Genomic DNA, 8,381 nt, shown 5'->3' with positions numbered 1-8,381 from the left:
CATGTCTTTAAAATCGATACAAAACTTGAAACTAATGAGACAGAGTTGGTTTTATTACATAAAGAGTATATAAACTACCATTTTATAAACCATTTAAAGTTTTAAACCACATATCACAATATATGAAAGATAATATTGGGTTATATTGGGTAAAAGTTTAGAAGTAGTTAAATGAAACTTGGTTATAATCTTTAAGGTGAGACCATGGCAAGTACGCGCACACATCTAGCATCTATGTAATTTGAAACCAGGGGTATTTATCTGTACAACAGCTGTCGAAATCAAATATTTGTTCAGGTCCAGCCATAATGAAGTTTGAATATCAGTGGTTGTCAGGTTAGCCATTTACCTGTATCAAAAGAACATTGGTTACCTCCACGGACCGATTGTTAGGCGGACACCTGTGACCATATCCATTACGCGAAAGCGACGCTTCACATAGCATTAATTTGAACGTATAAATGTATTGTATTACTCAGATTAGGCGGACACCTGTGACCATATCCATAACGCGAATGCGACGCTTCACATAGCATTAATTTGAACGTATAAATGTATTGTATTACTCTGACAACTTATAAATAAGCGTTGCTTTGTGTTTCATTAATAAATGAGCATGCATAGATATCATTAAGTGTATTTTTAATTATTAGTTCTATGTATTGTTACCGATATTACTCATTTAATGCTTTAATGAATAACAAGACAAGGTTTCCACGTTCATTTTTTTCCAATAATAAGGATCATTTTCAAAATAAGTTATTACCAAATATATTATTACATCCAATTAAAAAACACAAAATTATTTTGTTCCAACTGAAATTTAAAATATTTTCATTTAAAAAATTCAAGTTATCTTTTTTAAGGATTCTTTGTTTATTTTGGTTTTAAAATTGTTTTATTTTTAAAATAATAATCGCATTTAAAACTCAAAGAATGTTGAATATCCGCTACAAAAGTAAGGCATGTCATTTCTAATAACCAAATAAAAATATTGCGATGACTGACTCAAATTTCCAAACACGGCGTGAAATTATCATTAAAGTTTCTTTTTGCTATTCCAGCGCAGTTGATTACTCACATCAAGCTTAACTTTTATAAGATAACGGCTAAATTATTATTTCTTAAAATGTTATTGGTGTAGAGAATGCATAATATTTATTAAAATAAACACACACAATCAAGAAATTAACTTCCTTTTGCATAATTTTGCAAGCAATTCATATTCGTTTCAGAAACTCGGTAATGCCTGAGTATTGTATTATTATTGTGTTTATGCGTCGATTTGTGAGGTAATCGATGTTCATCAATATCAAACTTATTCATTTTTTAAATAAAAAAAAATCTCTTCTTAAATGTAAGCGCAAGAACATATTTCCTTATAATTAACCCATTTATTCATCATGGACTCTCCTATCGTGCTAAATTGGATCAATTTATTTCCAAAATTTGGGATGTCTAGTAAACTTATTTCTATATTTCAAATATAGAAATTCATTTAAGCAATCAGCGCAGACCCTGATGAGACGCCTTTTTTCTAGACGCTAGGCATAAATCGGTTAAAGAAAATACATTACGATAAAAAATTCTAAAATCCTGTAAAAATAATTGCAACGATTGTGTCAGTTTGTTTAGCGAAATCATGCCGTTCAAAAGCATCAATAATTGCCAATTTTTAGAAGTTCAACATTGTTAACAACGTCAAGTCTTTATGATTATGATAAATATCAAAATGTCCTTAATATGTCTAAACTCATAAACATGTGAATATTAACACACAGAATTGACAAGTATCCATCTGCCGATTTTTAAATAATAGTTATAAATGTTTATGCAAAATATTTACTTCACGTTTCTCTTGACTAATGATTGAGTTACTTTTATCAAATTAAGCTTTATTTTTATGCGCTGAGTGTGATTGTGAACATCAACAAACAAAACAAAATATTCATAGTGACATGGAATAATTGTTATACGAATTACACATGATTTTCCGATTTTGAGCTGTAGTCATTCTCCAAGCGAGGCACATTGAGATCGCCGCCTCCGTTCTGATGCTGTGCTCCACAATATGGGGAGCCATCGAGACGGTGGCGCACACCCCGGCATTCATTTACACGAAACCACCAGGATTCACCTGTATCATAGCAAGTATTTCTGCTTGGATCGTCGTTATTTTTGTGTTCCGTTTAATATATTTAAATAGCCTCGTGAATGGATGTGTGAGGGTTAGTTACTTTTAGGGTAAGTTACATTTCGTATTAAATGCTTGTTATGCTTTCATGACCATTGAACGTATATCTAATTTAAATATATTTTTTTAGTATTATTGTGTTACTATATATTTAAAGTCAATTTTAATGTTATCAAAAACAAAAGTAATATGATTTATTTATTATCTTTATTTCATAGTAATGATCGTTCAATGTCATCAGTGTAATCGATGTTCACAAAGTCTACCCTCGTCAGGCATCTTGCTATGTCTTGATCAATCAACGCCCTCCTTTGGCGCATAGTCGCTGCTTGTTCCTGTCGGATCATTTCGGCCCTCTCCTGGGTTGTAGCCTGTCTGTGATTGGTCACCAGACCAGGTACCTGCAGAATGGACTGACAATCTTCTTTTCCTCACACACATGTCCCTGACGACACACTGGTTTTGTTAAACTGGAAGTGTCGCCGTGCCTCATTCCTTGGTTTGCACATCGTTCGGCATGAAATACACATACAGTTCAAATAGAACGGCACATGTTATTTATGCCCATGCTTTCGATAATTTTTCATTGTTTCAAATGGTCGTTCACCGTTGAGCAGACAAGTCTCAACTTTGCATTTGAATGTCTTGAACATTGGAAAAGGTTCTCTAGCTTCCATGTTGCTAGCCATCTAAATGTTAATATAAAATTTAACAAAATATATACAAAAATGTTTGTAACTTGTATTATTTATTCTTAAATAATCTGACTCAGTACCTCTAAGCAAAAATTGGCACAACATTTTAATGTTTAGTATATTATATTGTATAACTAGATAAAACATAAACTGTTGTAAGTTAATGTATAATACATTATATTACAACATATGCACATTAAAAAGCAAAGCAAAATAATGTCATTTCAACACTATTCAAAAGACTATACTGATATCACTCTTCTACCTATTGCATACAAGTAATGCATGATATAATATACAATTCAACATTACATCATGAGTTTATCAACTAGCCCAATAATATTACATTAATTGTACAACATCATATTTACAAGTGTCTATTTCCTAACCAGACAACACCCTATTACATAAGACTTTTTACATAGCCTTATAAATAAAGGCTTATCAACGAGGGTCAAATATTTTTCGAGGTTAAATTACACGTTCCCTCCGTGTCCAGGGGTATGTAAGGTTCATCTTGGACATGTTTATTTGTTATTGGAGCTAATTTGTGATTACAGATCTTTGACGGCATAGGTCCTTAATAGGGTTTCAACTGATCAACATGCAGGACTAATATTGGTGAGTTAGAATCTTTCTGAACTTGGTATGTTAGTACATTAATTGTCTCTAACACGGTATAAGGGCCAGTCTTTCCGAACCCTTGTTTTTGAGTTGCTAGTGGAGGATACTACCACCATACTAAATCATTTGTATGGAATTTTCGAGGCTTCAAACCTCTATCATAATATTTATTCTGCCGCGTGGCAGAAATTTCCAAATGTGTAAATGTAAATTGATGTGCATTCCTAAAAGCATGTTTACACATTCAACATATTTTACTTGGCATTCTATTTCAGTTTGCGATGGAGGGGGTCCCACTATCAAATACAAGGAAGTATCAACCTCACGTCCCAGCATCTAGAGATTTGGAGGGCAATCAGTACTAGTATGCTGTGTAAACCTATATGCAGCCATGATATTGTTTTAATGTTTATCCCTATCTCGAATATTATCTGCCTGAGATACAAACATTTTAACATGGAAATAATGGTGTTCTTACATCTTTCAATCATACCATCTGATTTGGGGTTATAAGGACAAAATCGGGGTTTCTCTATATTTTACAATGAACAAATCGAATTGAATGTTCAGTATGAATCTGTGAAGGAAAACCAAACAATAAGAATACTGCTGTTTGTGCAGTTTGGTTTAGTAGAGCAAATGCCATATCCCATTTGATAAAGTCCCCACATACTAAAATTTATTCATTGTTGTTTTTGGAAGTGGGCCCATTATGTCTACAGAAAGAGTCTGCATAACCCTTGAAGCATTTATTGATGTTAATGTGTTTGTTCCTTTTCCAGATCCCTGTTTCCGTTGGACACACAGATCACATTGACACACCCATAATGCTAAATTTGTGTAAAACTTTGGCCAATAAAATCAACACTTGATTGCTTCAATCGTCCTATCCCTACCAAGATGACAAGATTATCTTTGACAGTGCAGATGCTCAAATATCTCAGTTCTAATTTCAAGGAGAGCTGCCAGACACAACGAGTTGGAAACTTATTCCTCGACTAATGTTTAGTCAAATATTACATCTAAGACTACTAAAGACTCAAAAAACAGTAACATCTTGAAAACACCTTCAGTGTGAACATTGACTTCATCCTTTAGTGGTTTGTCAGTGTGAATACTTTTTAATCTAAGAAGTTCTCTTATAGAAGTATCTTTTTGCAGAGTTTTTAACTCTTCCCTGTCCCCAACTGCTAACCAGTTACGCTGCATATTGTTATCAGCACAATCAACGTTAGATTCAGAAATGATGTTAGGTATATGGGTTTGATCTGGACAATGAGCTTCAGTACTTGTCGCTTTCTGAAACTTATCTTCTTTGTCAGTCTCTACACTGATCTATATGACAAGGTCGACTAACCCTTCTTGTCAAGCTATCAGCATTCCTGTGCTTCGAGCCTTCCCTATAAACAATGTCAAATTCATATGCGCCTAAAATAGTGAACCATCTAGCCAAAATACCATCTAGTTCTTTGAAGTTTTTTCTAAAATGTCAAACTCTTGTGATCAGACCTAACAATAGATTTTTCCCCCATCAGGTAATGTTTTTATGCTTGTACAAAGTGAACTTCAGCCAGCAACTCTCGTTTAGTTGTGCAATAATTTGTTTGAGCTTGGTTGAGAATGTTACTACCATTGTCAATTACTTTTTCTTGACCAGTTTGTACTTGGGAAATAATGCCTGAAATAGTGTCCCAACTGGCATCAGTGTCAAGTATAAATGTACCACCTTTCTCATTAGGAAACGCTAAAACTGGCGGATTTGTTAGACTTTCCTTAAACGCCCCTTGTTGTTCAAAGGTTCATCTAAATTTCTCTTTTTTTTCTTGATAATTTTATTAACGGAAGTGCCATTTCTGCAAACTGCGCAATCATCTAACGGTAATAGCCGCAAAGTCCCAACCAAGCTTTCACATCCCTAATATTTTTGAGGAAAAGGCCAACTTTTAATTGTCTCAATTCATCCAGGATCACAAGAAATACCATCCCCAGTAACTTTGTGCCCAAGAAATATGATCTCATTTTGAAAAAGTCTGCCTTTAGATGGTTTAAGCTTCAAATTTGCTAGTTGAAACCTTTCCAAAACTAAATGAAAAGCCTCCAGTGGCTCTTGAAAAGTTTGACCAATCACACATACATCATCTAAATACACTAAGCATTTGTCATAGTGTACTCCTGCCAAGACATGAACCGTTGGAAACTAGCTGGAACATTCTTAGCACCCATTCTTAGCACCCATAGGAAGAACTGAAAACATAAAATGTCCTTTATCAGGAATTCTGAAACTAGTTTTCTAAGCATCGTCTTTGTTTAATTTCACGTGCCAAAAGCAAGAGGCTTAATCTAATGTGCGAACAAATCGTCCGTTTGCTGACTGTTCCAATGTTTTATCGATTTTCTGCATCAAACACAGTAACAACTTTAAGAGCTCTGAGGTCTTTTGTTTTGGGGAATATAAGTTTTCATCAAATCCGTCATTTATCCAATATGTTCGCGAAATTACCGGTCTAAATGGCCAAATTACGCTCTCAGTGTTTCTGTAATTCAGGTAGCTGGATTTATTAGTATCAACTGGTCTGTTCCTTTGTTCGTCAAACTTTTGACGCCTAAAGTAATGTCTTGGAAGAGGCGGTCTATGAGGGGAATTTACATCAGACTCAGACTTAGGGGATACTTATACTGGGCACTGTCTGACTTTTTCTGCCTACTACTATTACTCTTATGTTAATCATCCGTTACAAACTGCACATGGCTTCTTGTAAAGTCAACATCACCTTTTATTTCCACAGCTGAAAATTACACACTTCTACTATTTTTTCTAGAGTTGTCATGAAAAATATGAGGATCCATTGTTACACCAATCAAAGTTATTGTGAATCCCTATTCAACAATGTGTACTAATCCTTAACTAGGATAAGTACACCACTACTTGTGGCTTGTACATACAGGGTTTATACTACCTCTGTAGGTTTAACTATTAACTAACTATCCTTACTTAGAACAATACCTAAGAGAGACAAAACGACCATTTGGTTCTGCTGTGAAAGTTTAGGATTTTTAAACAACTGATAATTTATGTTATTGCTGGATAGATCCTGGACGAGCGCCCAAATGTGATAGGATCGTTTTGTGCCCGGATTTCGTTAATATTCACCTTGAAGAAGTTTGTAAAAACCAATAACTTGTAAATGGTCGTTTTAGCACATTTATTTTATCTCTTACGTCTATACTAAATATCAGAGTATGTAACCTTGAATTATATATCTGTACTATGAGTACATTGAACTAGTCATCAGGATCAACCTGATTACCTTGCCCAAGCTGGTAGGAAGGCCGACCTAACCTTACATTATAAAATAAAGTTTATACTAGTGTAAGGAAATATATAAAATTTATTTAACTACAACAATATACTTCAAATAGTTACAAAATTAAACTTGTTGTTGACATCAATATCCTGACAAGAAGACAGAGCAGCCGGCACGCAACAATTGTCAGAAGTGGGATCCTTAAAATCAACGATTTAAGGATCCAGTGATTGGACTCATGTCTAGGGCATTTGCCACTCCACTAGTTGACATGAGCACGAAATAACTGTTTTAAATAGCTGTATCTCTTCAAATTGCCTCTCAACAAGTGTACAACAAACTATGAAGAACAATAATATCAAACAGGATTAACGGTAGAGACAACTCTAACGGGATTTAGTATTCAGTATAATACAGTTATGTTCCTGTAGCCATTTGGACAACGGTTAACAAATATCCTTAATAACAGCCCAAAAGATACTTTCCGAGAATACTGCGGTGATTAAATCAGCGATCATTAGCGATTTAAATGACAGTCGCCCGGAAGTAAATATCAGAGCGGGGTTAACGTGGGGAAATCGATTACGCAAACATTAAGCGCTAAAAGGGGCGATGTGCAAACGGAAGTCTCTCCGAATGCATCGAGCGTCCAAGGGGACGGAACACGAATGGAAGTCGATGCAGAAGAACGTAGCAACCAAGAAATGGCGGTGGCAAGGCCGCTACCCATGGGTTGATGCGATAGGTAGCCGGGCCGCTTAAAGAAGTTACGTCCGAGTTGCGTGTTCTAAATTGCCAAAGTCACTACTACAACAGAGGCGCGGTCAACTGCAATGTACCCATCGGCGTTCAATATGTAAATGAGCGGGATAACGAGCATTTTGGCAATGGCCTAGAGAGGGTACAACACGTGTTTGAAGGTCAACTCGAGATGAGGAATTTCTATAGGCAGCGACGAGACAACAGATATAGGCGTGATTCGGGATCCCCGTTAATGCAATGGGAGTTTGACAACATCTGCCAGCATCCGTCGATGGTTGATGGAAATAACTGTCATGAAGATCAGGACTGCTACGGTTAGGGAGACAACGAACACGAAAGTGATATTGGGCGTGTCTACAATTATAGGCAGTGAGTGCATGCACGTCATGCACCAAGGGCTGATGTTGTCTATAGAAGGCCCGCAGTTGGGCGGAATACTCGTCCCGTGCCAAAACTACCATCATTCACAGGTGAAGCAGATTGGATGGTATGATCAGCAAAGATCGAGGCGATATCCAGAGGGTATGGTTTGGACGAGGAAGATTAGCTGGACAATCAGCTGGCGATAATAGAAGGTCAGGCGAGCGAATTTGTGTTTACACAGCTGCCTACGGAAGTGTTGTCAGACTATCATGAACTGACCGCAGAGTTGACAAGGAGGTACCGCGTAATCGATACTAGCAGATCCTTCGCAGCCAACTTCAGTAGGCGCAATCAGAAGCATGGGGAAAAAGCAGAAGACTATGTCGCCGAACTCATGCGTCTTTACGATATTAAGCGCAGAAGCAACGGGATCAAAAC

At 36.1% G+C, this 8,381-nt stretch overlaps 1 long non-coding RNA gene across 1 annotated transcript; it reads left to right on the top strand.

Moving 5' to 3' along the window:
• Positions 1-2,421: 2,421 nt before the first annotated feature.
• Positions 2,422-4,534, top strand: LOC127848450 (uncharacterized). The gene is made up of 4 exons (XR_008034513.1): positions 2,422-2,591; positions 3,450-3,510; positions 3,789-3,877; positions 4,296-4,534. It is a non-coding gene; the product is annotated as an uncharacterized LOC127848450 (long non-coding RNA).
• Positions 4,535-8,381: the final 3,847 nt, after the last annotated feature.

This window comes from Dreissena polymorpha, chromosome 10 (genome assembly GCF_020536995.1).
Source record: "Dreissena polymorpha isolate Duluth1 chromosome 10, UMN_Dpol_1.0, whole genome shotgun sequence".
NCBI classification, from domain to species: domain Eukaryota; kingdom Metazoa; phylum Mollusca; class Bivalvia; order Myida; family Dreissenidae; genus Dreissena; species Dreissena polymorpha.
Note: the sequence above shows the minus strand (reverse complement) of the source record. Positions and strands in the feature narration are given on the sequence as shown.